The following is a 7,899-nucleotide window of genomic DNA, read 5'->3' as shown; positions in this document are numbered from 1 at the left end:
AATGTACAATTCTTAAGAAGATCATAATTATCTGGACAAGTCCTGTCAGTGTCCTCTCTCCTCAATTTCTGCACAATTAAGTAGACATTATGTTGTGCTTATTATTTAATGATATGAACTTAATATACTAACTTTCTGGAACTATAAAAGTCTGCTTTTCACTTTAAAATGAACTGTTAAACACCATAGTAACTACAAAAGGCCACATGATGTCTTAAAGTTCATCAAGAGTGACCCTTCCAGGAGCAATGACCAATACACATGTAGAGACTCACACAAACACAAAATTGATCACACGACATGTCAGAAAGGTGTAGTAGTATGGTAGTAGTGGTATTTAATGGCTGAAGAATTACAAAGAAGGTCAGATAAAGATCTGATAAAGAGTACCAACAATGTGATTTCAATAGCAGAGTTTCGACAGTGCCCTTATGCCACATATTTTTGTTTTTTTAATTGCAAAGACTTCTAGTGAGTGTGAACACTGCACATTCCTGATCACTGACTGTCACACTCTGAGACTTTACAGTGTACACATGAAACAGTTCAAACTGGGACCAGAATGTGGTTGACAGAAACCGAATATGCAACCGAACTGGTTCTGGAAAAATACAATATTCAAAGCAGAGTTTCGAAGTAGTGAGGTCAGAAATAAAATTGGCTACTGATGTCTCAAGAAGACTTTTCTTAAGATTATATAGTACATAATTATGTTTATTTGTAATACAATTAAGCCTAATCTTCCACTGAAGAGCACAAATGGCTTGAATGATTGCATAGAGGAGGGCTAGAAAGAACACTGACTAATGTGAAACAACCTTAGAGTCACAACTGTCCCGTAATGCAAATTAGTTGGGGAGTTTCACTGAGAATTTTGGTAGTATCAGCCCTGAGCAACTTCTCAGTACAGTTCCCACACTTTAGAGAGAATGAGGCAGCCTTATGAAATGAACATGTATACAGATTTGTCAATGCTTTATTTGCAATAACCTTAAAGTGATAGTTCACCCTAAAATTGTAATTCTCTCATCATTTACTCACCCTCATGCCATCCTAGATGTGTATGACTTTCTTTCTTCTGCTGAACACAAAGAATATCTCAGCTCTGTAGGTCCATACAATGCAAGTGAATGGTGACCAGGACTTTGAAGCTCCAAAAAGCACATAAAGGCAGCATAAAATTAATCCATATAACTCCAGTGGTTAAAGCCATATCTTCAGAAGCGTTGTGATAGGTGTGGGTGAGAAACAGATCAATATTTATGTCCTTTTTTACTATAAATTCTCCTCCCTCCCTAGTAGGTGGCGATATGAATGAATAATGCAAATCACCAAAAACAAAAGAAGAAGAACTCTTAGGAGAGAAGGGGGTGAAAGTGAAAGTGGAAATTTATATAAAAAAGGACTTAAAAACGTAATCCAAATATTTTTGATAAACCATTCAACAGCTAAATATAAGTCATATTCATTATAACATAATTACATTATGAATCTGAATACATTTAGGGTGCATGCTCATGTCATACCCTGATGTAACAGATTTATTCAAAAACACCCCTATTGCAGTAAATAAACAGAAATGTTCAGGCAAAGAAACTGTATTTCTAACAGAAACATTCAATTACATCAACATTTCAAGTGGCTTGATAGATGAAAAGTTCACAAAAATTACCTTTTCAGAAGTGTATTTTTACAGTATGTGAGCTATGAATCTTTAAACCTTTAAATATTCAACTATTATTTAAAGATCTTATGTCGCCCCAGTTTGAATAGTGGTATTAGACAATGCAAATTTAAACATATATAAAAAATATGTGTATATGACTGAATAATGTAATGGTTAAATGTAAATAATATAACATTATTCTGAAGAAATAATAATCTATCACATGGAAAACCAAAAGGAAATTCTTATGAACCTGGATATAACCCGTGGAAAAAGAGAGCTGTCATATTTATAGCTGTGTCATGATTATATTGGAACACACACACACACACACACTGACATAATATTTCATAACACACAGGCATCATATTTCCTATGAGCTCAAAAAGAAACACAGAGGTTACTGAGTTGACAGATGCCAAATAGATTTTGCAACAAATGAGACTTATGTTTTCTGTGTGGCATATTCAGAATAATATCTGTGATTCCGTGCCAGTGCATATTTCTTCTTTATGATGTTGTTCTGTATGAAATGGATGTGTCTCATCCGAAGTGAGGGCAAATTAATGGCATTTTCTCAAGTTCACTTTAACTTCCAAAGCACTGATTATTCAACATTATCCTTCATTCAGCTCAACCAAACCTTGAGAAGTGTTAAAAGACTGGGGTTTGGAACACCTACACTGCTCCATGCATTATGAAGACAAAGAATGGCATGGTAGTGAATAGTGATACTGCAGGAGCTAATCTCATGAAGATAAGAACATAATAAGAAGAAAAGAAAATACTTTATTAATGCCCACAGGGATATCTCTTTGTAACTGTAGCAACACTTATAAAGTGCAGGTGGTATACACACAAAACAGTACAATATGCTCATATAAAGCATTTAGAATAAATAGAACAGAAAACAATTAAATAGAATAACAATAACAATACAAATTTACAATGAAAGGATGCACAGTTTAAAAGTGGCCATTATGTAAAACATAATGTGCAGTTTATAGTACTTTTCAGGTCTCTCTCTAACTGTTCATATCATTGTCTAGATATGGGAATGTTTGATTTATTAGATCTTGAAGAGCCCTTGTTAAAAGTCATCTTAGGATACATTTTCCTCTGTGTCTGTGCTGCCCTCTAGTGGCTGATGTGGAAAAGTATTTATCTAATATGGAATAAATGAAACTGAGACTTTTACCCTTAAACAATCACAAAATGGACATGTATGTAAACATTTATCCATTAAACATAAAAGTATATTAATAAAATAAATGTTATATAATGTACAGTACCATGAATTCTTACTCAGGTAAAGTTTCATCCCATGCTTTCTGCAGGACTTCCCAAAGATGTAATATGATTTGTAGGGCACCTTTCCAACCAAGCTTTTCTAACAACAGCTCAGCACCTCAAGCTTTGATTCATTCATCCATAATACATTTATAATCATTTGCCACTCAATGTTTCTCAACTCAAGTTCTTTTGCACCTTCTACCCTTTTCTGCTTATTTGCCAGTTTTAGATGTGGCTTTTTTATTTTTTATTTTTTTTTTTTTTGAAAGTCTGCCTAAAATTTCAATATCCCAGAGTCTTCTCTTCACTGTTGCAGGTGAAACTGGTGTTTGGTATGTACTGGACATTAAAAGTGCCTGTTTAGGAGTCAGTTTCTCAAAGTAGAGACTTGGATGTACTTGTCTTCTTGTTGTTGTGCATCTGGACTGTCCACTTCTTGCAATCAAAAATCAAAAGCCACAACATGTTAGATACAGTACCATCTAAGATCTTAAAAGAGGTATTCCCTGTAATCTCAGAACCTCTTCTTAATAATATTAACTCCTCGCTATCCTTAGGACATGTCCCAAGAAACTTTAAAATGGCAGTTATCAAACCACTTATTAAATAGCCACCACTTGATCCTGGTGAATTGGCTAAATATAGACGATTTCAAATCTCCCATTTATGTCGAAAATACTAGAAAAGGTAGTGTCCTCCCAACTATGTGCATTTCTGCAGAGAAATGGTATATATGAACAATTTCAGTCAAAATTTAGGCCCCATCACAGTACAGAGACTGCACTTAACAGAGTTACAAATGACTTGTTCATATATGATCACGGCTGCATTTCTCTTCTAGTGCTTTTAGATCTTAGTGATGCATTCGACACTACAGATCACGACATTCTCTTGAATAGGCTGGAGAATTATGTTGGCATTAGTGGACTTGCATTAGCATAGTTCAGGTCCTATTTATCAGACTGGTACCACTTTGTATGTGTAAACGAGGAATTGTCAAATTAAGTTGTCAAGTTATGTATGGAGTGCTACAGGGATCAGTTTTAGGGCCTCTGCTTTTCAATCCATACATTATGAAACGTATGCTTTTCCTCACACTGACAGCATCCCAGGGCAACGTGCTGCTTAGCTGCAGTCAAAGGGTACTATGACATGCAAACACTCTTGTAGGGCAGGGTGTGTGGCTTAGCTGGTTAAGGAGCCTGTATTGTAAACAAGAGTTCCTGGGTTCAAATCCTAAATCCTGGTGCCTTTCTATTCTAACTGGCTACTCCTAAGTACAGGAAGTCCTAACTGTGCCTGAGCCTTTTGAACCTGGGTTGAATTCTACAGAGACTTGAGGATGTCTTTTTCATTGCCACAGAGTGTGTAACCTCACAGTGTTGGAGACATGAGGCCGGTGCTTGCTGGCTCTGTGGTGCAATGAATAGCGCAATGGACTTCTATATTTCAATATCAGGCCATTCAAATGCTGTGGGTTCTAGTTACAGTTGGTCATTTTGTTAAGCACACTTGGCCAACAAACACCAAGGCTAACTGACCACTGACACAGTTCTCATGTGAAATCTTTTATGCTCTCAATGGTCTGTTTCACAATCCTATGACCTCTCTTCTGAATATTTTGCTCCTCTGAGTCGTGCTTCAATGCAGGCTAAGCAGAGGCTGACGCAGTGGCTTAGTTGGTTAAAACGGCTGTCTAGTAAACAGGAGATCCAGATTTTGAATGCCAGCGGTGCCTTTGCAATGTGATGTGCACCTCAACAACTCATGTTGCAACAACACATAAAACGTGTGCTTCTCCAAGAATGGAAAGAAATCGGAAACCCACGGCAATGTGCCACAAATCTCATTTTATTTATTTGTGAATTCACTTTCTTTTTCTGAAACTCCTATCATATATTTATAAATCTCATTCTTTTTATTTGTGAATTCATTTCATTTTTGTAAAACTCCTTACATTTATTTGTCGATCTCATTCAATTTATTTGAGAACCAACTTTCTATTAGTGAATCTCTTTCCATTTGTATGTTAATATGCAACAATTCAATCTCCATACTGGCAGACCACATAAGAAATTAGAAATTCTGATTAAAGTGTTGGTTGGTAAACGAAGAGTGTAATTATCTATCTATGCTATTAATCATGCATTTTCTGAAGCACTGGAGAAAAGCACTGCTCTCTCTGGTTATTTAGTGTTATAAAACAAATAGTTAGCTGTTTAAATTTGTAGGCTATAATATTAGAAACATGAGGACCACGATTTCTGCAGAAGGGAAATGCATTAAAGTAGAGATCGCATGCATATACATATGTAATGTTACTACTTCATGCAACACTAATGTAAGTGATGCTTTACTTCATTTCTCTGTGCCAAAAGGAAGTGCTGTGTTAGGAAAACCTAAATATAAGCAAGTCCCTGAAACCAGAGAATAACTACGTACAGTAAACAGATGAGCATGCTAACTGGCTAGAACAATTTTTAACCATTTGTAAGGTGGTGTTTGCTGTGATCCATGTGCATCAGAAGAAATAGGATTAATTACTATGATTAATATTTTTATAGTTTTTGTTTCTTTGCTAAATCACTGAAAATACCTTAAGTAAGGATTTAATGTTTCCCTTTCTCAACAGGGTATTTCATACATGATGCAGGAGATATTATACTAAATGGCCACAGCAAAGGATGATGGGAATTCCTGCTTCATCACTTCTTGGTGAATGTTTACACAGAATGAATCCATAATGTTACTTCACTATGAACATGAATATTTCCTACGTAATGTTCCTAAGATCTTAAAATATGTTAGATCTTAAAATAAGAGAAACTAGTTCTGTGTTAAGGCATGCCTTACAGCAAGGATATATATATATATATATATATATATATATATGGCTTCACACCACACCATAAAATGTAAGCATTTTCTACCTAGAACTACTAAAATCCATTATCTTATGGTATGCCGGTATGCCCAGGAACAAGGGCCATATTGCCTGCTAAAAATCAGAGGTGAAATTGCCAAATGGATGAGAAAATCACAAACTAAGAAAGATTGACATGTCTTGTGTCAAGCTCATAAAACCATAAATGTGATGCCAATTGTGAAAACAAGTGTTAATAAAGTGTTAAAGACTGTCTAGTTACAATAGATCCTTTTTATATTTCCTTGTTTGGAACACAGAAGTAAACTATAGTGGTGAATGGGAGACAACAACAAATTTTATTTTTGTGTTCCCATTTGCTCCAACAGCAAAAGAAGAAAAAAAAAAACAGTATTACATTTCTACAACTTTTCAAAAGAGGAAAACAAAAAGAGAGCTGTTGATTACGACAGTCAGAAGAGAGAAAGATGCCAATTTACAAGCGCTGAAGATCTGTAGTGAGTTTGGTGGGTGTAGCAGTGTAGCTTGAAAGCTCTGGGAGTTACAGTTGATCATTTTGGTTTTGGTTTAGGCATTTTAGAAAAACCCAAAATCTTTACAATAACAGTGTTGGCTTTATCAAGTCAGCATAATAATGAAAAATAAAAAATATATTAAAAGTTTGCTAGATTTACACTGCTAAATAAGGCCGAAACGAGTCATCACAGTCTGTGAAAAGGGTCCATGAGTAAGACATAAGAAACTAAACTACAGCATTTTGCTAATTAGGTTTTGTGATCCTTAAAGGAAATATTCTGGGTTCAATACACGGTAAGCTCAAAAGACAGCATTTGTGATATTATTTTGATTACCACTAAAATTAATTTCAACTCGTCCCTTTTCTTAAAAAAAAAAAAAAAAAAAAAAGAAGCAAAAATGTGGCTTACAGTGAGGAATTGGGTTGGTCAGTAAACGTTAAAATAAAATCAGTAAAACGTTAAAGATGTAAACAATATGCTTGTTAACATGATTTTAGTGTGATAAAATTGCTTACTAACCTTTTCTGTGTAAAGTGAAATCAAACTTAACTTTTTTGCTGATGTAGCCCAGACCAAAATGTTATAAAATTTGTAGATAGTTTAAGCATATAACATAAAATGTTACAGACCACAAAGGGTTAAATCGTTTGATTGCAGTGTACTTGGGTTTACATGTGCTCATCACACACTAACTTACTGACACAAAAGTTTGCTCTCTTTAGTTTAGGAGGCGAGAACCGGCTTGACAACATAAATAATAGTTTAATAATAAACATAACACACAAACATAAACACATGCAGGGCAGCTGCCCATAGTTCTCTCTCTCGAACGACTGTCCCCGGTTGCCTTTATCCCTCGCTTGCCTCATCAGGCTGATTGGGGTCCGGGCGTGCGTCATTCCGGCCCGGCTCCGCCCTCCTCAGCGCCACACTCCTCCCTGCGTTGCCTCAGGCTGGGGAGCCCCCGGCGTGCCTTGCGCCCAAGATTAAATTGTGGATTAAATTGCTTTTAATCATCCCCGCTTTCTTCGACCTGGGAGGAGACAGGAGGGGGAAAACCAACAACACAAACAAAAACAAAAAACAGGCGAGGGAAAGGCAAACATGGAGTGACAGCGAGAGAGAGAGAGGAGAGAGAGAAAAAAAGAAACTCACTCACCGGTTCTCTGATGCGCCGTCACGTGGTCCTCAATCACTCCTCCACGCTCTCAGGCGGACGACAGCTGCTCCTCCCTGGGCGGACCGGAGTCAAACCTCCGACCCCCAGCAGACAGTATGCCCCTCCGCGATTCTGGAGGCCCGTGGGGACACTCTTCCACCCCTGGCAGTGGCCCTACCGCTCCAGGCGGTCGGGGAGTTGATTCCCTCCTCCCTTTGCGGACAGCGGTCTTCCCTCGACCCCTCCGTGTTTTCTGAAGCTCCGTCAATGCGGCTTTAGGACTCCACTGCTGAGGATTCATCTGGCGAATGTCTGCTCCCTCGCCAAAAAAACGGACGAACTGCTTCTGCTCACTCAAACAAATAAGGACTTTTCTAAC

This window comes from Myxocyprinus asiaticus, chromosome 31 (assembly GCF_019703515.2).
Source record: "Myxocyprinus asiaticus isolate MX2 ecotype Aquarium Trade chromosome 31, UBuf_Myxa_2, whole genome shotgun sequence".
Lineage (NCBI taxonomy): Eukaryota > Metazoa > Chordata > Actinopteri > Cypriniformes > Catostomidae > Myxocyprinus > Myxocyprinus asiaticus.
This window is presented reverse-complemented; position numbering follows the sequence as displayed.